The sequence below is a fragment of the Panulirus ornatus genome, chromosome 30, assembly GCF_036320965.1.
Source record: "Panulirus ornatus isolate Po-2019 chromosome 30, ASM3632096v1, whole genome shotgun sequence".
In the NCBI taxonomy this organism is placed as follows: domain Eukaryota; kingdom Metazoa; phylum Arthropoda; class Malacostraca; order Decapoda; family Palinuridae; genus Panulirus; species Panulirus ornatus.
This window is the reverse complement of record NC_092253.1, coordinates 16,529,351-16,557,311: the sequence shown is the minus strand read 5'-3', so window position 1 is coordinate 16,557,311 and position 27,961 is coordinate 16,529,351. Positions and strand designations below refer to the sequence as shown.

Here is a 27,961-nt window from a genome sequence, read left to right as displayed (position 1 = left end):
TAATTCATACTGTCTGCTTTTATTCATTCCCATCGCCACCTCGCCACACATGAAATAACAGCCCCCTCCCCCCTTATGTGTGCGAGGTAGCGTTAGAAAAAGACAACAAAGGCCCCATTCGTTCACACTCAGTCTCTAGCTGTCATGTAATAATGCACCGAAACCACAGCTCCCTTTCCACATCCAGGCTTCACAGAACTTTCCATGGTTTACACCAGACGCTTCACATGCCCTGGCTCAATCCATTGACAGCACGTCGACCCCGGTATACCACATCGTTCCAATTCACTCTATTCCTTGCACGCCTTTCACCCTCCTGCATGTTCAGGCCCCGATCACTCAAAATCTTTACACTCCATCTCTCCACCTCCAATTTGGTCCCCCACTTCCACCTCTGACACATATATCCTCTTTGTCAATCTTTCCTCATTCATTCTCTCTATGTGACCAAACCTTTTCAAAACACCCTCTTCTGCTATATCAACCACACTCTTTCTACTACCACGCATCTCTCTTATCCTATTATTACTTACTCGATCAAACCACTTCACACCACATATTGTCCTCAAACATCTCATTTCCAGCACATCCACCCTCCTGCGCACAACTCTATCCATAGCCCACGCCTCGCAACCATACAACATTGTTGGAACCACTAATCCTTCAAACATACCCAAGTTTGCTTTCCGAGATAATGTTCTCGACTTCCACACATTCTTCAAGGCTCCCAGAATTTTCGCCCCCTCCCCCACCCCATGATTCACTTCCGCTTCTATGGTTCCATCCGCTGCCAGATCCACTCCCAGATATCTAAAACACTTCACTTCCTCCAGTTTTTCTCCATTCAAACTTATCTCCCAATTGACTTGACCCTCAACCCTACTGTACCTAATAACCTTCCTCTTATTCACATTTACTCTCAACTTTCTTCTTTCACACACTTTACCAAACTCAGTCACCAGCTTTCTCAGTTTCTCACATGAATCAGCCACCAGCGCTGTATCAGCAGCGAACAACAACTGATTCACTTCCCAAGCTCTCTCATCCCCAACAGACTGCATACTTGCCCCTCTTTCCAAAACTCTTGCATTCACCTCCTTAAGAACCCCATCCATAAACAAATTAAACAACCATGGAGACATCACTCACCCCTACCGCAAACCTACATTCACTGAGAACCAATCACTTTCCTCTCTTCCTACACGTACACATGCCTTACATCCTCGATAAAAACCTTTCACTGCTTCTAACAACTTGCCTCCCACACCATATATTCTTAATACCTTCCACAGAGCATCTCTGTCAACTCTGTCATATGCCTTCTCCAGATCCATTAATGCTACATACAAATACATTTGCTTTTCCCAGTTCCATAAATGCCACATACAAATCCATTTGCTTTTCTAAGTATTTCTCACATACATTCTTCAAAGCAAACGCCTGATCCACACATTCTCTACCACTTATGAAACCACACTGCTCTTCCCCAATCTGATGCTTTGTACATGCCTTCACCCTCTCAATCAATACCCTCCCATATAATTTACCAGGAATACTCAACAAACTTATACCTTTGTAATTTGAGCACTCACCTTTGTCCCCTTTGCCTTTGTACAGTGGCACTATGCAAGCAATCCGCCAATCCTCAGGCACCTCACCATGAATCATACATACATTAAATAACCTTACCAACCAGTCAACAATACAGTCACCCCCTTTTTTAATATATATATATATATATATATATATATATATATATATATATATATATATATATATATATATATATATATATATATATGAGAGGCAAGTGTTTTGGGAGCAGCTGAATGAGTGTGTTAGTGGTTTTGATGCACGAGACCGGGTTATAGTGATGGGTGATTTGAATGCAAAGGTGAGTAATGTGTCAGTTGAGGGAACAATTGGTATCCATGGGGTGTTCAGTGTTGTAAATGGAAATGGTGAAGAGCTTGTAGATTTATGTGCTGAAAAAGGACTGATGATTGGGAATACCTGGTTTAAAAAGCGAGATATACATAAGTATACTTATGTAAGTAGGAGAGATGGCCAGAGAGCGTTATTGGATTATGTGTTAATTGACAGGCGTGCGAAAGAGAGACTTTTGGATGTTAATGTGCTGAGAGGTGCAACTGGAGGGATGTCTGATCATTATCTTGTGGAGGCTAAGGTGAAGATTTGTATGGGTTTTCAGAAAAGAAGAGTGAATGTTGGGGTGAAGAGGGTGGTGAGAGTAAGTGAGCTTGGGAAGGAGACCTGTGTGAGGAAGTACCAGGAGAGACTGAGTACAGAATGGAAAAAGGTGAGAACAATGGAAGTAAGGGGAGTGGGGGAGGGATGGGATGTATTTAGGGAATCAGTGTTGGATTGCGCAAAAGATGCTTGTGGCATGAGAAGAGTGGGAGGTGGGTTGATTAGAAAGGGTAGTGAGTGGTGGGATGAAGAAGTAAGAGTATTAGTGAAAGAGAAGAGAGAGGCATTTGGACGATTTTTGCAGGGAAAAAATGCAAGTGAGTATAAAAGAAAGAGACAGGAGGTCAAGAGAAAGGTGCAAGAGGTGAAAAAAAGGGCAAATGAGAGTTGGGGTGAGAGAGTATCATTAAATTTTAGGGAGAATAAAAAGATGTTCTGGAAGGAGGTAAATAAAGTGCGTAAGACAAGGGAGCAAATGGGAACTTCAGTGAAGGGCGCAAATGGGGAGGTGATAACAAGTAGTGGTGATGTGAGAAGGAGATGGAGTGAGTATTTTGAAGGTTTGTTGAATGTGTTTGATGATAGAGTGGCAGATATAGGGTGTTTTGGTCGAGGTGGCGTGCAAAGTGAGAGGGTTAGGGAAAATGATTTGGTAAACAGAGAAGAGGTAGTGAAAGCTTTGCGGAAGATGAAAGCCGGCAAGGCAGCAGGTTTGGATGGTATTGCAGTGGAATTTATTAAAAAAGGGGGTGACTGTATTGTTGACTGGTTGGTAAGGTTATTTAATGTATGTATGACTCATGGTGAGGTGCCTGAGGATTGGCGGAATGCGTGCATAGTGCCATTGTACAAAGGCAAAGGGGATAAGAGTGAGTGCTCAAATTACAGAGGTATAAGTTTGTTGAGTATTCCTGGTAAATTATATGGGAGGGTATTGATTGAGAGGGTGAAGGCATGTACAGAGCATCAGATTGGGGAAGAGCAGTGTGGTTTCAGAAGTGGTTGAGGATGTGTGGATCAGGTGTTTTCTTTGAAGAATGTATGTGAGAAATACTTAGAAAAGCAAATGGATTTGTATGTAGCATTTATGGATCTGGAGAACGCATATGATAGAGTTGATAGAGATGCTCTGTGGAAGGTATTAAGAATATATGGTGTGGGAGGAAAGTTGTTAGAAACAGTGAAAAGTTTTTATCGAGGATGTAAGGCATGTGTACGTGTAGGAAGAGAGGAAAGTGATTGGTTCTCAGTGAATGTAGGTTTGCGGCAGGGGTGTGTGATGTCTCCATGGTTGTTTAATTTGTTTATGGATGGGGTTGTTAGGGAGGTAAATGCAAGAGTTTTGGAAAGAGGGGCAAGTATGAAGTCTGTTGGGGATGAGAGAGCTTGGAAAGTGAGTCAGTTGTTGTTCGCTGATGATACAGCGCTGGTGGCTGATTCATGTGAGAAACTGCAGAAGCTGGTGACTGAGTTTGGTAAAGTGTGTGGAAGAAGAAAGTTAAGAGTAAATGTGAATAAGAGCAAGGTTTTTAGGTACAGTAGGGTTGAGGGTCAGGTCAATTGGGAGGTGAGTTTGAATGGAGAAAAACTGGAGGAAGTGAAGTGTTTTAGATATCTGGGAGTGGAACTGGCAGCGGATGGAACCATGGAAGCGGAAGTGGATCATAGAGTGGGGGAGGGGGCGAAAATTCTGGGGGCCTTGAAGAATGTGCGGAAGTCGAGAACATTATCTCGGAAAGCAAAAATGGGTATGTTTGAAGGAATAGTGGTTCCAACAATGTTGTATGGTTGCGAGGTGTGGGCTATGGATAGAGTTGTGCGCAGGAGGATGGATGTGCTGGAAATGAGATGTTTGAGGACAATGTGTGGTGTGAGGTGGTTTGATCGAGTGAGTAACGTAAGGGTAAGAGAGATGTGTGGAAATAAAAAGAGCGTGGTTGAGAGAGCAGAAGAGGGTGTTTTGAAGTGGTTTGGGCACATGGAGAGAATGAGTGAGGAAAGATTGACAAAGAGGATATATGTGTCGGAGGTGGAGGGAACGAGGAGAAGAGGGAGACCAAATTGGAGGTGGAAAGATGGAGTGAAAAAGATTTTGTGTGATCGGGGCCTGAACATGCAGGAGGGTGAAAGGAGGGGTAGGAATAGAGTGAATTGGAGCGATGTGGTATACCGGGGTTGACGTGCTGTCAGTGGATTGAATCAAGGCATGTGAAGCGTCTGGGGTAAACCATGGAAAGCTGTGTAGGTATGTATATTTGCGTGTGTGGACGTATGTATATACATGTGTATGGGGGGGGGGGGGTTGGGCCATTTCTTTCGTCTGTTTCCTTGCGCTACCTCGCAAACGCGGGAGACAGCGACAAAGTATAATAAATAAATATATATATATATATATATATATATATATATATATATATATATATATATATATATATATATATATATATATATATATATACATATATTCATTATTATTATACTTGATCGCTGTCTTCCGTGTCAGCGAGGTAGCGCAAGGAAACAGACGAAAGAATGTATCCACGCTGGTGCCGTGGAGGAAATATTCTTACATCTCGCAGGAAAGACTCAGGAAAATACTTCGAGATTTTATATTTGTTCTAATACCTCGTGAAGGATAATGAGACCAGTTCATCCACAGTGGGTAAACCAGAGAGCAAGGACAGGCAATTGCATCAGCATCTTGTAACTCTGTGCAGAAGGACAAGCTGCTCAAATATTTTAAGTTAGCTGCTTCACCTGGACAGGAATGCATAATATTTCATCTTACGTCCAAACCATTTCAACACACCCTCAGCTCTCTCAACCACACTCTTTTTATTACCACACATCTCTCTTACACTTTCATTACTTCCTCGATCAAACCACCTCACACCACACATTGTCCTCAAACATTTCTTTTGCAACTCATCCATCCTCCTTCACACATTCTCACCTATAGCCCATGCCTCGCATCCATAGAACAATGTTGGGACGACTATACCTTCAAACATACCCATTTCCCAGGGAAAATTCTGTTTTCAAGCCTCTTCACACACTCTATGACTCACTTGGCTACCATATCACACCTCGATATCTAAAACACTTCACTCCCTCCAAATTATCTCCATTCAGGCTCACGCCACATGTAACATCTATCCCGCTTTATCTAGTAACCTTGCTTTTATTCACATTAAAGTCAACTTCCTTTTTTCACACACTCTTCCAAACTCAGTCCCCAACTCCTGCAGTTTCCCACTTGACTCTGCTGTCAGTGCTGTATCATCAGCAAACAACATTTAGCTCACTTCCCGGCACCCTCATCCCCTTCAGACTGCCTGGCACCCTCAGCCCATCAGACTGCATAATCGCCTCTCTCTCCAAGATTCTTGTATCTTTCTCCCTTACCATCGCACCCGAAAACAGATTAAACAGAAATGGTGATATTACACACCCTTACCACAGACTAACCTTCGCTTGTAACCACTCATTCTCCTCTCATCCTACTCGTATACACTCCTTATACCCTTGATAAAAATTTTACACGCTTCTAGCAGCTTTCCTCCCATACCATATATTCTTAAGACCTTCCACATTGCATTTCTATCAACCCAACCCTGTGCTCTCTCCATATCCAAAAATTCCACATACAGATCGATCTGTTTCTCCAAGTATTTCTCACACATATCATTCAAAGCAAACACCTGATCCACACATCCTTAACCACTCCCGAAACCACATCGTTCTTCCCCAGTCTGATGCTCTGTACATGTCGTCATCCTTTCAGTTACTACAATTTTATACAAATCACCAGGTACACTCAACAAACTTATACCTCTGTAGTATGAACACTCACCTTGTCTTCCTTGCCTTAATACTATGGCATTATACATTAATTCCGTCAGTCCTCAGGCATGCCACCATGATCTAAACATACATTGAAAATCTTACCAAACCAATCAACAACATAGTCACCCTCTTTCTAAAAGAAATTCAACTGCAATACCATCCACTCCAGCCGCCTTGACACATTTAATCCACCTCAAGGCTTTCACCACCTCTTCTCTCTCCAAGACTTTTTCACTTTGCACACCTCTCTTACCCAAACACATTCATTACCTTCATAATATCCTCCATATCCTCTTCACTTCATCACTACCTTACACCACTTTCCAATGTGGCCCTTTCACCGATGTTTTCATTTGTTCTCTTGTTTCTCGCACACTAATAACCTCCTTCTAAGCATCTTATCCACCCTGAAGTTTACTGATACTTATTTGCCCCGTCTTTCATTTTCCCTTTTTCAGCTCCTGCCCTTCCTCCTGACCTCTTGCCGCTTTTTGTTATACATCTCCCGGTCATCTGCATTATGTTCCTGTGAGTACTACCCATATACCTCTCTTTTCTTCATCACTAGGAACTTTATTTCCTCATCCACCACTCACTACCCTCTCTACGTGCCCACCTTCTGCCTGATGCATGCCACACGCATCTCCTGTACATGCCAAAACTGCTTTCCTAAACAACTTCCATTCCTCATCTACTTCCTTAGCTTTGATCGCTCTCACCTTTCATCATTCTACACTCAGTCTCTTATGGTTTATCTTCACACAAATCTCTTTTCCAAGTTTACTTACTTTCACCACTCTCTCCTCACCCTTTCCGAAAACCCGTGCAAATCTTCAACCTCGCCTGCGTAAGATAATGATCAGACATCTCACTAGCTGCCCTTCTCAGCACATTCACATCCAAAAATCTCTCTTTTGCACGTCTATCAACTAGTATGTAATCCAGTAATACACGCTGACCATCAGTCCAACTCACGTACGTATTATTGAATATGTCCCTGTTTTTAAACCTGACATACCCGATCTCCAGTAGTTTTTCATCACACAACTAAACAAACTTTTCACCGTTTCCTTTCGCATTACTGAATACGTCAGGCTTCCCAGTAATACCTTCAACTGCCACATTGTTCAAGATAGCATTATAATCACCCGTCACTAATACCTAGTCATTTTCATCAAAGCTGCTGACACACTCACTCCCGAAACATAAACTTCTCATGATCTTTCTTCCCTTGGTCAGGTATATAAGCAATAGTAATGACCCATCTCTCGCAATCCACTTTCATATATACCAGCATCATTCTAGAGCTCACTTAATTGCACTCTTTCACACACTCCCACAACTTTAGCAGTAGTGCTATCCCTTCCTTAGCTTTTGCCTTCACACCAACCCCTGACTTCTTTCATAAAATATTTCCATACATTTATTCCCTTTTATCCTTGAGCTATATTTCACTCACACCCAGAACATCCAGGTTCCTTTCCTCAAACATACTACCTGTCTTACCTCTCATCTTGGTTACATCCACACACATTTCAGACACCCGAGCCTGAGCCTTCGAGGAGGAGCATTCCCCGCTTGGTTCCTTCTTCTGTTCCATCTTTTCGATATTGAAATACAAGAAAGGAGGGTCGTTTCCAGCCACCGCTTTCACAACATTTAATGTCCTGTGTCTACGTGTCGTAGAAGGCGACTAAAGGGGACGGGAGCGGGGGGCCAGAAACCCTCCCCTCCTTGTATTTTAACTTTCTAAAAGGGGAAACAGAAGAAGGAGTCACGCGAGGAGTGCTCATCCTCCTCGAAGGCTCAGATTGGGGTGTCTAAATGTGTGTGGATGTAACCAAGATGAGAAAAAAGGAGAGATAGGTAGTATGTTTGAGGAAAGGAACCTGGATGTTTTGGCTCTGAGTGAAACGAAGCTAAAGGGTAAAGGGGAAGAGTGGTTTGGGAATGTCTTGGGAGTAAAGTCAGGGGTTAGTGAGAGGACAAGAGCAAGGGAAGGAGTAGCACTACTCCTGAATCAGGAGTTGTGGGAGTATGTGATAGAGTGTAAGAAAGTAAACTCTAGATTGATATGGGTAAAACTGAAAGTTGATGGAGAGAGATGGGTGATTATTGGTGCACATGCACCTGGGCATGAAAAGAAAGATCATGAGAGGCAAGTATTTTTGGAGCAGCTGAATGAGTGTGTTAGTAGTTTTGATGCACAAGACCGGGTTATAGTGATGGGTGATTTGAATGCAAAGGTGAGTAATGTGGCAGTTGAGGGAATAATTGGTATACATGGAGTGTTCAGTGTTGTAAATGGAAATGGTGAAGAGCTTGTAGATTTATGTGCTGAAAAAGGACTGGAGATTGGGAATACCTGGTTTAAAAAGCGAGATATACATAAGTATACGTCTGTAAGTAGGAGAGATGGCCAGAGAGCGTTATTGGATTACGTGTTAATTGATATACGCACGAAAGAGAGACTTTTGGATGTTAATGTGCTGAGTGGTGCAACTGGAGGGATGTCTGATCATTATCTTGTGGAGGCGAAGGTGAAGATTTGTGGGGGTTTTCAGAAAAGAAGAGAGAATGTTGGGGTGAAGAGAGTGGTGAGAGTAAGTGAGCTTGGGAAGGAGACTTGTGTGAGGAAGTACCAGGAGAGACTGAGTACAGAATGGAAAAAGGTGAGAACAAAGGAGGTAAGGGGAGTGGGGGAGGAATGGGATGTATTTAGGGAATCAGTGATGGCTTGCGCAAAAGATGCTTGTGGCAAGAGAAGCGTGGGAGGTGGGTTGATTAGAAAAGGTAGTGAGTGGTGGAATGAAGAAGTAAGATTATCAGTGAAAGAGAAGAGAGAAGCATTTGAACGATTTTTGCAGGGAAAAAATGCAAATGAGTGGGAGAGGTATAAAAGAAAGAGGCAGGAGGTCAAGAGAAAGGTGCAAGAGGTGAAAAACAGGGCAAATGAGAGTTGGGGTGAGAGAGCATCATTAAATTTCAGGGAGAATAAAAAGATGTTTTGGAAGGAGGTAAATAAAGTGCGTAAGACAAGGGAGCAAATGGGAACGTCGGTGAAGGGGGCTAATGGGGAGGTGATAACAAGTAGTGATGATGTGAGAAGGAGATGGAGTGAGTATTTTGAAGGTTTGTTGAATGTGTTTGATGATAGAGTGGCAGATATAGAGTGTTTTGGTCGAGGTGGTGTGCAAAGTGAGAGGGTTAGGGAAAATGATTTGGTAAATAGGGAAGAGGTAGTAAAAGCTTTACGGAAGATGAAAGCCGGCAAAGCAGCAGGTTTGGATGGTATTGCAGTGGAATTTATTAAATAAGGGGGTGACTGTATTGTTGACTGGTTGGTAAGGTTAGTTGATGTATGTATGATTCATGGTGAGGTGCCTGAGGATTGGCGGAATGCTTGCATAGTGCCATTATACAAAGGCAGAGGGGATAAGAGTGAGTGCTCAAATTACAGAGGTATAAGTTTGTTGAGTATTCCTGGTAAATTATATGGGAGGGTATTGATTGAGAGGGTTGTATGTTGTATGGTTGTATGGTTGCGAGGCGTGGGCTATGGATAGAGTTGTGCGCAGGAGGGTGGATGTGCTGGAAATGAGATGTTTGAGGACAATATGTGGTGTGAGGTGGTTTGATCGAGTAAGTAATGTAAGGGTGAGAGAGATGTGTGGAAATAAAAAGAGTGTGGTTGAGAGAGCAGAAGAGGGTGTTTTGAAATGGTTTGGTCACATGGAGAGAATGTGTGGGGAAAGATTGTGTCGGAGGTGGAGGGAACGAGGAGAAGTGGGAGACCAAATTGGAGGTGGAAAGATGGAGTGAAAAAGATTTTGAGTGATCGGGGCCTGAACATGCAGGAGGGTGAAAGGCGTGCAAGGAATAGAGTGAATTGGAGCGATGTGGTATACCGGGGTCGACGTGCTGTCAATGGATTGAACCAGGGAATGTGAAGCGTCTGGGGTAAACCATGGAAAGTGTGTGGGGCCTGGATGTGGAAAGGGAGCTGTGGTTTCGGTGCATTATTACATGACAGCTAGAGACTGAGTGTGAACGAATGGGGCCTTTGGTGTCTTTCCTAGCGCTACCTCGCACACATGAGGGGGAGGGGATTGTTATTCCATGTGTGGCGAGGTGGCGATGGGAACAAATAAAGGCAGACAGTATGAATTATGTACATGTGTATATATGTATATGTCTGCGTGTGTATATATATGTGTACATTGAGATGTATAGGTATGTATATTTGCGTGTGTGGACGTGTATGTATATACATGTGTATGTGGGCGGGTTGGGCCATTCTTTCGTCTGTTTCCTTGCGCTACCTCGCTAACGCGGGAGACAGCGAGAAAGCAAAATAATAAATAATATTATATATATATATATATATATATATATATATATATATATATATATATATATATATATATATATATATATATATATATTCTTCTGTTTCCCATTTTAGAAAGTTAATACAAGGAGGGGAGGATTTCTGGCCCCCCGCTCCCGTCCCCTCTAGTCGCTTTCTACGACACGCGAGGAATACACGCTGTGTAGGTATGTATATTTGCGTGTGTGGACGTATGTATATACATGTGTATGGGGGGGGTTGGGCCATTTCTTTCGTCTGTTTCCTTGCGCTACCTCGCAAACGCGGGAGACAGCGACAAAGTATAAAAAAAAAAAAATATATATATATATATATATATATATATATATATGTATGCAGCCTGTTGGAGATGAGAGGGCCTGGGAAGTGAGTCACTTGCTCGCCGATGATACAGCAGTGGTGGCTGATTCGAGTGAGAAGCTGCTGGAGTTGGTGACTGAGTTTGGAAGAATGTATGAAAGGAGAAAGTTGAGAGTGGATTGAATCAAAGCAGAGTTGTTAGGTTCTGCAGGATTGAGGGACAATTTAGTTGGGATGTAAGTTTGAATGGAGAAAAATTGGAGGAAGTGAAGTGTTTTAAATACCTGGGAGTGGACCAGACAGCAAATGGAACCATGGAAGCGGAAGTAAGTCATAGGGTGGAGGAGGGGGCGAAGGTTCTGTTAGCGCTGAAGAATGTGTGGAAAGAGAGAACGTTATCTTGGAGAACAAAAATGAGTATGTTTTAAGGAATAGTAGTTCCAACTATGTTGTACGGTTGCAAGACATAGTCTACTGATAGGGTTATGCGGAGGAGGGAGGATGTGTTACAAATGAAATGTTTGAGGACAATATGTGGTGTGAGGTGGTTTGATCGGGTAAGCAATGAAATTGCAAGAGAGATGTGTGATGATAGAAAGAGTGTGGTTGAGAGAGCAGAAAAGGGTGTGTTGAAATGGTTTGGACATATAGAGAATGAGTGAGGAAAGGTTGGCAAAGAAGATATATGTGTCAGAAGTGGAAGGAAAAAAATGAACAGGGAGGCCAAACTGAAGGTGGAAGGATGGAATGAAAAAGATTTTGAGCGATCTGGCCTGAACATGCAGGAGTGTGAAAGGCTTTCTCGGAATAGTCAATCTATTCGATGTGGTATACTGGGATCGACATGCCGTCAATGACTGAACCAGGGCAAGTGAAGCATCTGGGGTGAACCTACGAAAGGTGTGTGGGGCCTGCATGTGGATAGGGAGCTGTGGTTTCGGCGTATTACACATGACAGATAGAGAATGGATGTGAGCGGGTGTATACTTTGTATGATTCCTTATGCTACCTCGCTGTCAGAGGGGGTGGCGATGCTGTTTCCTGTAGGGCGTTGTGGCGCCGGGAATGGATAAAGGCGAGCAAGTATATTATATATATATATATATATATATATATATATATATATATATATATATATATATATATATATATATATATATATATATATATATATATATATATATATATATATATTATCCCTGGGGATAGGGGATTAAGAATACTTCCCACGTATTCCCTGCGTGTCGTAGAAGGCGACTAAAAGGGGAGGGAGCGGGGGGCTGGAAATCCTCACCTCTCGTTTCTTTTTTTTTTAATTTTCCAAAAGAAGGAACAGAGGGGGCCAGGTGAGGATATTCCAAAAAAGGCCCAGTCCTCTGTTCTTAACGCTACCTCGCTAACGCGGGAAATGGCGAATAGTTTGGAAAAAAAAAAAAAAAAAAAAATATATATATATATATATATATATATATATATATATATATATATATATATATATATATATATATATATCCTATCCCTGGGGATAGGGGAGAAAGAATACTTCCCACATATACTCTGCGTGTCGTAGAAGACGACTAAAAGGGGAGGGAGCGGGGCCTGGAAATCCTCCCCTCTCGTTTTTCTCGTTCTTTTTTTTCTAATTTTCCAAAAGAAGGAACAGAGAAGGCGGCCAGGTGAGGATGTTCCCTCGGGGGCCCAGTCCTTTGTTCTTAACGCTTCCTCGTTATCGCGGGAAGTGGCGAATAGTATGAAAGATATATATATATATATATATATATATATATATATATATATATATATATATATATATATATATATATATATATATATATATATATATATTTATATACTCATTATACTTTGTCGCTGTATCCCGCGTCAGCGAGGTAGCGCAAGGAAACAGACGAAAGAATGGCCCAAGTCACCCACATACACATGTATATACATACATACACGTCAACACACGCACATATACATACCTATACATTTCAACATATACATACATACACAGACATATACATATATACACATGTACATAATTCATACCTGCTTCCTTTATTCATTCTCGTTGCTACCCCGCCACACATGAAATGACAACCCCCTTTCCCCGCATGCGCGCGAGGCAGCACTAGTAAAAGACAACAAAGTACACATTCGTTCACACTCAGTCTCTAGCTGTCATGTAATAATGCACCGAAACCACACCTCCCTTCCACATCCAGGCCCCACACAACTTTCCATGGTTTACCCCAGACGCTTCACATACCCTGGTTCAATCCATTGACAGCACGTCGACCCCGGTATACCACATCGTTCCAGTTCACTCCATTCCTTGCACGCCTTTCACCCTCCTGCATGTTCAGGCCCCGATCAGCTCAAAATCCTTTTTACTCCATCCTTCCACCTCCAATTTGGTCTCCCACTTCTCCTCGTTCCCTCCACCTCTGACACATATATCCTCTTGGTCAATCTCTCCTCACTTATATTTTCCATGTGACCAAACCATTTCAAAACACCCTCTTCTGCTCTCTCAACCACGCTCTTTTTATTTCCACACATCTCTCTTACCCTTTCAGTACTTACTCGATCAAACCACCTCACACCATATATTGTCCTCAAACATCTCATTTCCAACACATCCACCCTCCTCCGCACAACTCTATCTATAACCCACACCTCGCATCCACGTAACATTGTTGGAACCACCGTTCCTTCAAACATACCCTATTTGCTTTCCAAGGTAATGTTCTCGTCCTCCACACGTTTTTCAATGCTTCGAGAACTTTCGCCCCCTCCCCCACCCTGTGACTCACTTCCGCTTCCATGGTTCTATCCGCTGGATGTCCTCCTGTCTCTTTCTTTTATACATCTCCCAGTCATGTACACTATTTCCCTGCAAAAATTGTCCAAATGCCTCTCTCTTCTCTTTCACTAATAATCTTACTTCTTCATCCCACCACTCACTACCCTTTCTAATCTGCCCACCTCCCACGCTTCTTATGCCACAAGCATCTTTTGCGCAAGCCATCACTGCTTCCCTAAATACATCCCATTCTTCCTCCACTCCCCATACGTCCTTTGCTCTCACCTTTCTCCATTCTGCACTCAGTCTCTTTTGGTACTTCCTCACCCAAGTCTCCTTCCCAAGCTCACTTACTCTCACCACTCTCTTCACCCCAACATTCTCTCTTCTTTTCTGAAAACCTCTACAAATCTTCACCTTCGCCTTCACAAGATAATAATCAGACATCCCTCCAGTTGCACCTCTTAGCACATTAACATCCAAAAGTATATCTTTCGACGCGCCTATCAATTAACACGTAATCCAATAACGCTCTCTGGCCATCTTTCCTATTTACATACGTATAGTTATGTATATATCTCTTTTTAAACAAGGTATTCCCAATCACCTGTTCATTTTCGGCACACAAATCTACAAGCTCTTCACCATTTCCATTTTCAACACTGAACATCCCATGTACACCAATTATTCCCTTAACTGCCACATTACTCACCTTTGCATTCAAATCACTCTATAACCCGGTCTCGTGGATCAAAACTACTAACACACTCACTCATCTGCTCCCAAAATACTTGCCTCTCATGATCTTTCTTCTCATGCCCAGGTGCATATGCACCAGTAATCACCCATCTCTTTCCATCCACTTTCAGTTTTACCCTTATCAATCTAGAGTTTACTATCTTACACTTTATCACATACTCCCACCATTCCTGTTTCAGTAGTAGTGCTACTCCTTCCCTTGCTCTTGTCCTCTCACCAACCCCTGACTTTACTCCCAAAACATTCCCAAATCACTCTTCCCCTTTACCCTTAAGCTTCGTTTCACTCAGAGCCAAAACATCCAGGTTCCTCTTCTCAAACATACTACCTATCTCTCCTATCTTATCTTGGTTACATCCACACACATTTAGACACCCCAATCTGAGCCTTCGAGGAGGATGAGCACTCCTCGTGTGACTCCTTATGTTTCCCCGTTTAGAAAGTTAAAATAAAAAGAGGGTAGGTTTTCTAACCCCCTGCTCCCGTCCCCTTTAGTCGCCTTCTACGACACGTGAGGAATGCGTGGGAAGTATTCTTTCTCCCCTGTACGAACAAAGTGCATATCAACGCGCACCTTCATAGAACATACAAACCTCCACATTATACAATTAGGTTCGGTAAAATGCTATCTGCTGGCTATGTGAGCCTGTTGGGAAATGACCGGTGTAGACTTTTGGATGTTAATGTGCTGAGAGGTGCAACTGGAGGGAGGTCTGATCATTATCTTGTGGAGGCGAAGGTGAAGTTTTGTAGAGGTTTTCAGAAAAGAAGAGAGGATGTTGGAATGAAGAGAGTGGTGAGAGTAAGTGAGCTTGGAAGAAGACTTGTGTGAGGAAGTACCGGGAGAGACTGAGTACAGATTGGAAAAAGGTGAGAACAAAGGAGGTAAGGGGAGTGGGGGAGGAATGGGATGTATTTAGGGAAGCAGTGATGGCTTGTGCAAAAGATGCTTGTGGCATAAGAAGCGTAGGAGGTGGGCAGAGTAGAAAGGGTAGTGAAGAAGTAAGATTATTAGTGAAAGAGAAGAGAGAGGCATTTGGGGGAGGAATGGGATGTATTTAGGGAAGCAGTGATGACTTGTGCAAAAGATGCTTGTGGCATGGCATGAGAAGCGTGGGAGGTGGGCAGATTAGAAAGGGTAGTGAAGAAGTAAGATTATTAGTGAAAGAGAAGAGAGAGGCATTTGGACGATTTTTGAAGGGAAATAATGCAAATGAGTGGGAGATGTATAAAAGAAAGAGGCAGGAGTTCAAGAGAAAGGGGCAAGAGGCGAAAAAGAGGGCGAATGAGAGTTGGGGTGAGAGAGTATCATTAAATTTTAGGGAGAATAAAAAGATGTTTTGAAAGGAGGTAAATAAAGTGCGTAAGACAGGAGAACAAATGGGTACATCGGTGAAGGGGGCTAGTGGATAGGTGATAAGTAGTGGTGATGTAAGAAGAGGAATGAGTATTTTGAAGGTTTGTTGAATGTGATAGATGATAGAGTGGCAGACATAGGGTCTTTTGGTCGAGGTGGTGTGCAAAGTGAGAGGGTTAGAGAGAATGAATTGGTAAACAGAGAAGAGGCAGTGAAATATTTGCGGAAGATGAAAGCCGGCAAGGCAGCGGGTCTGGATGGTATTGCAGTGAAATTTATTAAAAAAGCGGGTGACTGTGTTGTTGACTGGTTGATAAGGTTATTCATTGTATGTATGACTCATGGTGAAGTGCCTGAGGATTGGCGGAATGCATGCATAGTGCCATTGTACAAAGGCAAAGGGAATAAAGGTGAGTGCTCAAATTACAGAGGTATAAGTTTGTTAAGTATTCCTGGGAAATTATTTGGGAGGGTATTGATTGAGAGGGTGAAGGCATGTACAGAACATCAGATTGGGGAAGAACAGTGTGGTTTCAGAAGTGTTAAAGGATGTGTGGATCAGGTGTTTACTTTTAAGAATGTATGTGAGAAATACTTAGAAAAGCAAATGGATTTGTATGTAGCATTTATGGATCTGGAGAAGGCATATGATAGAGTTATTAGAGATGCTCTGTGTGGAAGGTATTTAGAATATATGGCGTGGGAGGCAGAAGCAGAAGAGGGTGTTTTGAAATGGTGTGATCACATGGAGAGAATGAGTGAGGAAGGATTGACAAAGAGTATATATGTGTCAGAGGTGGAGGGAACAAGAAGTGGGAGACCAAATTGGAGGTAGAAAGATGGTGTGAAAAAGATTTTGAGTGATCGGGGCCTGAACATGCAGGAGGGTGAAAGTCGTGCAAGTAATAGTGTGAATTGGAACAATGTGGTAAACCGGGGCCGACGTGCTGTCAATGTATTGAACCAGGGCATGTGAAGCGTCTGAGGTAAACCATGGAAAGTTTTGTGAGGCCTGGGTGTGGAAAGGAAGCTGTGGTTTCGGTGCATTATACATGACAGCTAGAGACTGAGTGTGAACGAATGTGGCCTGTGTTGTCTTTTCCTAGCGCTACCTCGCGGACTTGCGGGGGAAAGGGGTTGTCATTTCATGTGTGGCGTGGTGGGGTATGAATAAGGGCAAACAGTATGAATTATGTACATGTGTATATATGTATATGTCTGTGTGTGTATATATATGTATACGTTGAGATGTATAGGTATGTATATGTGCTGTGTGTGGACGTGTATGTATATACAAGTGTATGTGGGTGGGTTGGGCCATTCTTTCGTGTTTCTTTGCGCTTCCTCGCTAACGCGGGAGACAGCGACAAAGTATAATAATAGATAAATGAATATAGTTTTCGAATAGTTATTTCCTATCAAGGGCCATCCTAGCCTAGCGGTAGTGCTCCCGCCTGTTGCACTGGGGTCCCGGGTTCGATCCTGGCTGTTGGGGGTTTGTATGTTCTATGAAGGTGCGCGGTCATATGCACTTTGTTCGTGTATATATATATATATATATATATATATATATATATATATATATATATATATATATATATATATATATATATATAATTCATACTGAGATCTTTGATATGACGAAAGACGACGATGACATGGGTGTTGATGGAGGGATAGAAATGGTTGGCAGACGTTTGGAATTACAGCAAGAGAATGAGACAAAGCCTTGGTTTCTCGGGTCCGAGGGTGAGTACCAGATGGATGTGAACTCTACTTTGCTATCTGACACAGAATCCGAACACTGCCATAGAATCAACAATGATCCAGAGTCTGACCAAGTCTTTGCATCAGGGTCACGACACAACCCATTTTATGGCACAGAGTGAGATTTATTGATAATAGATATAAGTGATCAATTTACCTCATTTACATTGAATAATTGTGATATTTAGATAGGCATTGCCCTGTAAACCTTTAAAGTTCCCTTTGAATGGTGCTATTTCACAGAGTATTACTGCATCTTCCATGTACAGCAGTCTCCTAAGAAGCTGTGAACGACACAGACTCCCTCTTGTGACGTCCAACCTGTATTCATTATTTATGTTTGTAGGAAGTTTTTTTTTCTAATTTTGCTTTTATGTTTGTGCAGAATTTGTGTGTATATATAGAATTAGGACAAGTGGCAGCCTAATAACCTTCCTGCAGTTCCATGGTTATTTGAAAAGTAAGTTTAGCAGAATTCTTTCTTTTCAATACTTCATCATCTTAATTATGTTTTATACTAAAGATATGAAGTGTACCTGAATTATCCATGATAATCTTAGATCCTGAGCATTCAGGATAGTAGCTTCTGAATTATTTTTTAATATGTCGGTAATGCAATTTGAAACTATAGAATCATGGATGATTAAGGAATTGAGTGGCATACGCCATAATTATCCGTGATTAATCAAGTTTATGACTATCCGAACAAATAAGAAGGTTAATATTTTGGAATGTGATTAATGCATGCAAGATATAAATATCATTATCACTATAAATTTAACAAAATCATGGATTATTGAGGCACTAGCATATTTACATCACACAAGAAACTTTTTAAATCATTCCATGCTCTGCTGTCTTAAAGTATGTTTTTCAAGTTTTAGAAGTATAAAGCTGTTAAAGAGTTGAAACCTATTAGTAAGCTTTATACTTTTTCCACACTGTTGATCTTAATGTGGAAATAATGCTTTCTCATGTATCTTTTTTAAAAAAATATATTTATTTTTAACAAAAAAGATTAAAGGGCTGAGCATTGCATAGTAGGCTTACACAATCACACATCAATGTGTGGCTTGTAAATTCCATTGAGTTGCTGAATCAACTCAAAGCTAGCCTGCCCTGCAATCCATATCTTGAGACAAACATTCCTTTCATAGTACCTAGGCAAACAAATACGGGTGTTCATAATGTCTATGCGAAGAAAAAATAAAATGTTGAATTAAGACCCTAAATATCAGTAATACCAATGTAATAATAATGCCCAGTGGCTATTTGGAAAGAAAGCCAAAACAGATATTAGATTCTCTCTGAGTATTGACATAGTTCATAATTTTGGTAAATTGATCGACAGAACAGAGTACTTGATCATCACCCTTCTATAAGTTACATACCTCCCATTGTAACAACAGGTAAAGGTTCTCCACATATTACCAAAAGCAACAAAGCATAGCAATAATGTAATCCCATTATATCTAAGAGAAAAAAATATGCCACCCCCCAAAAATATATTCTGTACAATAAGGTAGTTTTTATGCAAGAGATCGGGTAATAGTAATGGATAATTTGAATGCAAGTGTTGGTAATATGGCAGTTAAAGTCTGAGAAACTTGAAAATTTCAGCAAAGTGCAGTGCTCAGATTTTCAAGTTCTTCGGATTTGAATGAAAATTTCTGTTTATATATTAATCCTTATGGTAGTTAAGTAATCAATGACCTTGAAAATCTGAGCAAAATGCAATTTTCTAGATTTTTTTAAAATCATGGATTTTATTGGAAATTTCTGCATAGATGCTATCAAGCGTGCTGAATAAGAATCTGTGGTCCAAGCCTAACATTACACCAATTAGTCGAGTAATTCTCCCCTATCCCTGGGGATAGGGGAGAAAGAATACTTCCCACGTATTCCCTGCGTGTCGTAGAAGGCGACTAAAAGGGAAGGGAGCGGGTGGCTGGAAATCCTCCCCTCTCATTTTTTTTTTTTTTTTTTTTAATTTTCCAAAAGAAGGAACAGAGAAGGGGGCCAAGTGAGGATAATCCCTCAAAGGCCCAGTCCTCTGTTCTTAACGCTACCTCGCTAATGCGGGAAATGGCGAATAGTATGAAAGAAAGAAAGATATATATATCTTCTTTTCTTTCTTTCAAACTATTCGTCATTTCCCGCGTTAGCAAGGTAGCGTTTAGAACAGAGGACTGGGCCTCTGAGGGACTATCCTCACCTGGCCCCCTTCTCTGTTCCTTCTTTTGGAAAAAAAAAAAACAAGAGGAGAGGATTTCCAGCCCCCCGCTCCCTCCCCTTTTAGTCGCCTTCTACGACACGCAGGGAATATATATATATATATATATATATATATATATATATATATATATATATATATATATATATATATATATATATATTCTATTCTTTTTTTTCTTTCGTACTATTCGCCATTTCCCGCATTAGCGAGGTAGCGTTAAGAACAGAGGACTGGGCCTTTGAGGAAATATCCTCACCTGGCCCCCTTCTCTGTTCCTTCTTTTGGAAAATTAAAAAAAAAAAAAAATGAGAGGGGAGGATTTCCAGCCCCCCGCTCCCTTCCCTTTTAGTCGCCTTCTACGACACGCAAGGAATACGTGGGAAGTATTCTTTCTCCCCTATCCCCAGGGATAATATATATATATATATATATATATATATATATATATATATATATATATATATATATATATATATATATATATATATATATATATATATATATATATATATATATATATATAATGAGAGTTGGGGTGAGAGAGTATCATTAAATTTTAGGGAGAATAAAAAGATGTTCTGGAGGGAGGTAAATAAAGTGCGTAAGACAAGGGAGCAAATGGGAACTTCAGTGAAGGGCGCAAATGGGGAGGTGATAACAAGTAGTGGTGATGTGAGAAGGAGATGGAGTGAGTATTTTGAAGGTTTGTTGAATGTGTTTGATGATAGAGTGGCAGATATAGGGTGTTTTGGTCGGGGTGGTGTGCAAAGTGAGAGGGTTAGGGAAAATGATTTGGTAAACAGAGAAGAGGTACTGGAAGCTTTGCGGAAGATGAAAGCCGGCAAGGCAGCGGGTTTGGATGGTATTGCAGTGGAATTTATTAAAAAAGGGGGTGACTTTGTTGTTGACTAGTTGGTAAGGTTATTTAATGTATGTATGACTCATGGTGAGGTGCCTGAGGATTGGCGGAATGCGTGCAAAGTGCCATTGTACAAAGGCAAAGGGGATAAGAGTGAGTGCTCAAATTACAGAGGTATAAGTTTGTTGAGTATTCCTGGTAAATTATATGGGAGGGTATTGATTGAGAGGGTGAAGGCATGTACAGAGCATCAGATTGGGGAAGAGCAGTGTGGTTTCAGAAGTGGTAGAGGATGTGTGGATCAGGTGTTTGCTTTGAAGAATGTATGTGAGAAATACTTAGAAAAGCAAATGGATTTGTATGTAGCATTTATGGATCTGGAGAAGGCATATGATAGAGTTGATAGAGAGGCTCTGTGGAAGGTATTGAGAATATATGGTGTGGGAGGCAAGTTGTTGGAAGCAGTGAAAAGTTTTTATCGAGGATGTAAGGCATGTGTACGTGTAGGAAGAGAGGAAAGTGATTGGTTCTCAGTGAATGTAGGTTTGCGGCAGGGGTGTGTGATGTCTCCATGGTTGTTTAATTTGTTTATGGATGGGGTTGTTAGGGAGGTGAATGCAAGAGTTTTGGAAAGAGGGGCAAGTATGAAGTCTGTTGGGGATGAGAGAGCTTGGGAAGTGAGTCAGTTGCTGTTCGCTGATGATACAGCGCTGGTGGCTGATTCATGTGAGAAACTGCAGAAGCTGGTGACTGAGGTTGGTAAAGTGTGTGAAAGAAGAAAGTTAAGAGTAAATGTGAATAAGGGCAAGGTTATTAGGTACAGTAGGGTTGAGGGTCAAGTCAATCGGGAGGTGAGTTTGAATGGAGAAAAACTGGAGGAAGTGAAGTGTTTTAGATATCTGGGAGTGGATCTGGCAGCGGATGGAACCATGGAAGCGGAAGTGAATCATAGGGTGGGGGAGGGGGCGAAAATTCTAGGAGCCTTGAAGAATGTGCGGAAGTCGAGAACATTATCTCGGAAAGCAAAAATGGGCATGTTTGAAGGAATAGTGGTTCCAACAATGTTGTATGGTTGCGAGGCGTGGGCTATGGATAGAGTTGTGCGGAGGAGGATGGATGTGCTGGAAATGAGATGTTTGAGGACAATGTGTGGTGTGAGGTGGTTTGATCGAGTAAGTAACGTAAGGGTAAGAGAGATGTGTGGAAATAAAAAGAGCGTGGTTGAGAGAGCAGAAGAGGGTGTTTTGAAATGGTTTGGGCACATGGAGAGAATGAGTGAGGAAAGATTGACCAAGAGGATATATGTGTCGGAGGTGGAGGGAACGAGGAGAAGAGGGCGACCAAATTGGAGGTGGAAAGATGGAGTGAAAAAGATTTTGTGTGATCGGGGCCTGAACATGCAGGAGGGTGAAAGGAGGGCAAGGAATAGAGTGAATTGGAGCGATGTGGTATACCGGGGTTGACGTGCTGTCAGTGGATTGAATCAAGGCATGTGAAGCGTCTGGGGTAAACCATGGAAAGCTGTGTAGGTATGTATATTTGCGTGTGTGGACGTATGTATATACATGTGTATGGGGGTGGGTTGGGCCATTTCTTTCGTCTGTTTCCTTGCGCTACCTCGCAAACGCGGGAGACAGCGACAAAGCAAAAAAAAAAAAAAAAAGAATATATATATATATATATATATATATATATATATATATATATATATATGGAGAGAATGAGTAAGGAAAGATTGACAAAGAGGATATGTGTCAGAGGTGGAGAGAACGAGGAGAAGTGGGAGACCAAATTGGAGGTGGAAGGATGGAGTGAAAAAGATTTTGAGCGATCGGGGCCTGAACATGAAGGAGGGTGAAAGGCATGCAAGGAATAGAGTGAATTGGAAGGATGATATATGCCGTGGTCGACATGCTGTCAATGGATTGAACCAGGGCATGTGAAGCGTCTGGGGTAAACCATGGAAAAGTTTTGTGAGGCCTGGATGTGGAAAGGGAGCTGTGGTTTCGATGCATTATACATGACAGCTAGAGACTGAGTGTGTCTTTTCCTCGCGCTACCTCGCACGCGAGCGGGGGAGGGGGTTGCCATTTCATGTGTGGGGAAGTGGCGACGGGAATGAATAAAGGCAGCACGTATGAATTATGTATATGTGTATAAATGTGTATGTCTGTGTATTATATTTATGTATACGTTGAAATGTATAGGTATGTATATGTGCTTGTGTGGACGTGTGTATGTGGGTGGGTTGGGCCATTCTTTCGTGTTTCCTGACGCTGCCTCGCTAACGCGGGAGACAGCGACAAAGTATAATAAATAAATCGGTATGTGTGTATGTCTGTTTGTGGGTGTCTTTCTTCGTCTGTTTCCTGGCACTGCCTCGCTAAAGCGGGAAACGGCGATCAAGTATAATAGTTATCACATAATACCCTCCAACAGCCAGGATTCGAACCAAGGACCTTCTGCTTGTTAGTCGGGAACGTTAACCTCTAGGCTATGATCGCACCTAATAGGGAGATAACTATTCATTTACATGTAATCGGATACCCATAATCTCACATCCATGAGCAACGAGGTCTACACCGGTCAAATCCCATCAGGCTTACATCACCGGCAGTTGGCATTTTACTATGATGAATATGTATCTAGTATCCAATCATCCCCGACATCTACGGCAATATTCAAGTACAATTAATGCCTCTTATCCTCCTCCACGCACAGATCATTTTCCATTTGTACCTGGGCAACCAACCTGCATATTACCGTCTCCTCTAACACAAGTACAGATCGTTAGACCAACGTTCATTCCCTCTCTCGCTTCCGATGATAAATGTATCCAGTATAGATCATTTTCCACCCTCCTCCTACCCCTCAAGCACACTTTGATTTCAACAGCTCTCAGAGGCACAAGCACACACACACACACACACACACACACACACACACACACACACACACACACACACACACACACACATAATAGGGATGTAGAGCCACGCGAAGAAAAAAAACTGCTTGAAAAAGCGAATTATAAACTTTCGACGAACCTGAAGCTAAGAAACAAAAGGGAATGCAAGACAACTCGGTTTTCGAAAGGTAAGAGTTACGTTCACAGTAGTACCAGGGGTTACTACACCAAGTCAACGTAGTGCAGGTACTAAGAGGTGTTGTTAAAGCGTTTGACGATGTTTGGCATGTGGCCTTACAACACTCAAGAAGCCCTTGGCGCACCTCCATAAGTAGCAGTCCACCATGTGACTCCTGACGTTTCCTCATCCTGGCAGGTTTCTGTAGTGCTTCTTCGACACCTACGTACCTTCAGCAGGACTACTGTGGAATATCGCCACCTCCCGTCTCGAGAAACAACTTGAACCAGGGGGCCGCAGCGTCCTACACAACTCAAAGGATTGCGGAACGCGCCAGATTTCCAACCTAAAGAAGCTCCACGAGACTCTGCGGCGGTGCTTTCCTACGGGAGGCCTGCCTCACCTCCAACACCTTCATCAGTACCGCAGGACTCTTGCCAAACCTTCTTCCAGAATCTCACCTTACCACACTTGACCTTACTTTCTAACTACAATCCTCAATCTCCACTAGAACCTTATCTTTGGCTACATCATCTTGATATACTACCCAATAAAGCACTGTGTTGTTTTCCTTACTCATTTGTCAATACCCTTCTCTCAGTCCAACACTAAATACAAATGAAGCGGAAGACATAAAAGAAAATACATTAAATTGGTGGCGTTCAGAGCTGACTGAAAAACACATTTGGACACGCTCATACAATGCTAATTGTCAAACTTCCTCAGTTTCTGTTGTCATAATCCTGTGCCTATCCCAACTCGGCGGCATCCCACACCTCCCCTTCTACTCATTTGTTTCTTTGACATGTTACTCACGCTGGTGCAGCCGCACCTGGCCTATGTGATCATCACATTAAGCGATTAAATCGACCTTACTCTTGGGGGGGGGGGGGACAGTGGTCGCCCCATGGCTTTGCTGACCTCACCTGACAGAAGCTCCATGTCCTACAGGTGTCCGCTTATTAACAACGCCTTCCTCATCACCAGCTAGTCGTGTACTCGCCGTAGCCAGTCTTTACTGCAAGTAAAAGTTTTTACAATTCCTAAAAACTCCATCTTCATGTAGGGACCGCCCTCATGACCTGGGTCTGGTCACCCTCGTATATCCGGTCATCACCAAGGGCAAATCAGTCAAGCAGTCGACTTACCCTAGACAAGTGCACTGCTCAAGTATCTGACGTCTTGTTCAGTGACTCCAGACTCGAATAGTCCTTGAGCCACTTCTTCCATCATTATCGGTCTACTATACCACTTCTCAAGTCTCATCTTTCTGCCAGGTCTCTTTGGTGTCTTATCTCCTACGTCCACCTTCACTAGAACTCACGTGTAACATCACCGTCGCTTGTCTCGAGAATAACAAAGTGCAGGACCCACAGCACCACGGCACGCACCATATCCCCTCCTGCAGAAGCTCCACGAGACATGACAGCCACGATCTTCTACAGGACGCCTGTCTCGTATGCTTCCAATCTTTCATCCAACAACTCGCCTTACCTCACTTGTCCTCTCCACATTACCACAATCCTGCACCCCTAGCCTTGGTTCAAATCCTCTTTGTAAATTGAGCAATAGAGCGCTGCATCGTTGTTGTTGTTGTTGTTGCTCAGTCCATCACCAAACACAAAAGAAGCAGAAGACATATAAGAACATCCATGAACGCGAAAGATTTAACCCAGGTTACTTACAGCAGGTCAAAGCTGTTTGTTAAGACTCGTCTTTTTTTTTTTTTTTTTTTTAAGTTGAAGGCTTCAGTCACGGACAAAAGTCCACATCAAGGCCGGGCCTTGTATGAAATATCATCCGTGAGTGTGGGTGCTGTTTTGTCACACTCATTTATAAAGTGAAAAGAAAAATACATATAAATGTATGTGTCGATCAAGATCCAATTTGGTCACAAATCATCAACCATTATTGGCCTTACTAGATCCCAAGTCATTCCTTCGTTGATAGCTGGAGGGCTGCACAACTGAACCATCATACTCTCTGCTTGTTTTTAACTTGGAATATCACTCCACCCATAAGCTGGGGGATTCAGTTGCTTTATCTTTCATGCCAATTTACTCTGGAGCTTGTGACGATACCGCGCGTGATGGTTTACCGCGACTGACCAACACTCATCTGACAACGAGAGCTACAGTTCAGCAGGAAGATCCGATGTTGTCAGAGGTGTTCCAGGGTCTAGGGTGTTCAAACGACTGGTGTCTGGATAACATTTACTCACCAGCTAGAAAGAGTGTACACCATTCCTCACCATGTGGTCAGAACTATTAAGTGAAGAGAGTTCATAACGCCTGGTGCTCCCCTAGTGATTCCAGCCTCCTTGGGAGAGCGGGATTTCCAGGAGATCCGCAGCAATCGAGTGAGTCTTCGCTCCTAGTCAGTACCCGGATCCTACGCCTGGTGTGGCCAGGGTTGGACGGGCGAGATAAAACAGTTTGTCACAACTGCTCCTCACACCAGAATAAAGCACAGCTCAAACGTTGAATTCCATAGTTGTGCACATAATAATCTTAGCAACACATGCATTAGATTATACCAGCCCCTACCTTGGTCAGTCGTATCTCCAAGTTGTGGATGAACTTACAAAGTAGCCAGACATAGTCACAACACAAGCCACCACACGAGAATTGTATCATCTAACAACGAGTAGTGTGGCAGAGCGTCTCGTAGAAACCTTGATGGACGTCTTGAGACGCAGGGAGGCATTTCTGCGTCAGATGGCTAAATGCATCATTCGATCTCTGCCCACATACTCACCGCAGGTAAGGTGATGGGAAGGTGAATTCTTAGCTTGATGGACCTCATAATGTCATCTTTCCAGACGGGACCCATCACAGCGGGCGTGGACATATAACACAGCCCACAATTGACACGAACAGTGATATACATATTGGAAAACTTCATTATGTGACTGAAGTCGGTGTGTGTGTGTGTGTACATAATATATTCTTTCTTTTATACTATTTGCCATTTCCCGCGTCAGCGAGGTAGCGTTAAGAACAGAGGACTGGGCCTCTGAGGAAACATCCTCACCCGGCCCCCTTCTCTCTTCCTTCCTTTGGAAAATTGATAAAAAAAAAAAAGAGAGAGAGAGGGGAGGATTTCCAGCCCCCTGCACCCTTCCCTTTTAGTCGCCTTCTACGACACGCAGGGAATACGTGGGAAGTATTCTTTCTCCCCTATCCCCAGCGATAATATATATATATATATATATATATATATATATATATATATATATATATATATATATATATATATATATATATATATATATATATATATATATATATATATATATATATTATCGCTGGGGATAGGGGAGAAAGAATACTTCCCACGTATTCCCTGCGTGTCGTAGAAGGCGACTAAAAGGGTAGGGAGCGGTGGGCTGGAAATCCTCCCCTCTCATTATTTTTTTAATTTTCCAAAAGAAGGAACAGAGAAGGGGGCCAGATGAGGATATTCCCTCCCTAACCTCCCTAACGCGGAAAATGGCGAATAGTTTGAAAGAAAGAAAAGATATATATTATTTATTTACTCATTTTGCTTTGTCGCTGTCTCCCGCGTTAGCGAGGTAGCACAAGGAAACAGACGAAAGAATGGCCCAACCCGCCCACATACACATGTTACAAATATACATACACGTCCACACACGCAAATATACATACCTATACATCTCATTGTACACATATATATACACACACAGACATATACATATATACACATGTACATAATTCATACTGTCTGCCTTCATTTGTTCCCATCGCCACCTCGCCACACATGGAATATCAATCCCCTCCCCCCTCATGTGTGCGAGGTAGCGCTAGGAAAAGACACCAGAGGCCCCATTCGTTCACACTCAGTCTCTAGCTGTCATGTAATAATGCACCGAAACCACAGCTCCCTTTCCACATCCAGGCCCCACACAACTTTCCATGGTTTACCCCAGACGCTTCACATACCCTGGTTCAATCCATTGACAGCACGTCGACCTCGATATACCACATCGTTCCAATTCACTCTATTCCTTGCACGCCTTTCACCCTCCTGCATGTTCAGGCCCCGATCACTCAAAATCTTTTTCACTCCATCTTTCCATCTAAAATTTGGTCTCCCACTTCTCCTCGTTCCCTCCACCTCCGACACATATATCCTCTTTGTCAATCTTTCCTCACTCATTCTCTCCATGTGACCAAACCATTTCAAAACACCCTCTTCTGCTCTCTCAACCACACTCTTTTTATTTCCACACATCTCTCTTACCCTTACATTACTTACTCGATCAAACCACCTCACACCACATATTGTCCTCAAGCATCTCATTTCCAGCACATCCACCCTCCT

General features: G+C 42.4%; 1 protein-coding gene across 1 annotated transcript in view; it reads left to right on the top strand.

The window, feature by feature from the left end:
• LOC139758586 (probable methyltransferase-like protein 24) overlaps window positions 1-24,182 on the top strand; it is a 112,181-nt gene extending 87,999 nt beyond the window's left edge. Inside the window, exon 9 of the mRNA XM_071680104.1 lies at window positions 23,816-24,182. The gene's annotated coding sequence lies outside the window, so the exon portion shown is untranslated. The remainder of the gene's footprint in view (window positions 1-23,815) is intronic.
• Window positions 24,183-27,961: the final 3,779 nt, after the last annotated feature.